Source organism: Phalaenopsis equestris, unplaced genomic scaffold (assembly GCF_001263595.1).
Source record: "Phalaenopsis equestris unplaced genomic scaffold, ASM126359v1 Scaffold000002, whole genome shotgun sequence".
Taxonomy (NCBI): domain Eukaryota; kingdom Viridiplantae; phylum Streptophyta; class Magnoliopsida; order Asparagales; family Orchidaceae; genus Phalaenopsis; species Phalaenopsis equestris.
In genome coordinates, this window is record NW_018164444.1 from 7,402,376 (window position 1) to 7,402,638 (window position 263).

The 263-nt window shown below is 44.9% G+C and overlaps 1 protein-coding gene across 1 annotated transcript in view; it reads left to right on the forward strand.

The window, feature by feature from the left end:
• LOC110039544 overlaps positions 1–263 on the forward strand; it is a 98,689-nt gene that overhangs the window by 93,596 nt on the left and 4,830 nt on the right. The gene's annotated exons all lie outside the window — the stretch shown is intronic.

Here is a 263-nt window from a genome sequence, read left to right on the forward strand (position 1 = left end):
CCAGCCCCTTAGGAGAAAAATCCCTGGAAGTTACAACTGCACCACTGTGGGTTGGGTCACCATGCTTCACTAGCAACTGCAAACATTCAACAAACTGCACCACTGTGGGTTGGGTCATCATGCTTCACTAGCAACTGCAAACATTCAACAAGTCCAAGCAATGCAAGAACTTGTTGATAGTAATTGGTTTGGTCAACATATCAGCTGCATTCTCATCAGTATGAACCTTCTGCAACAGTATCTCCCCAGAAGCAATCAACTCT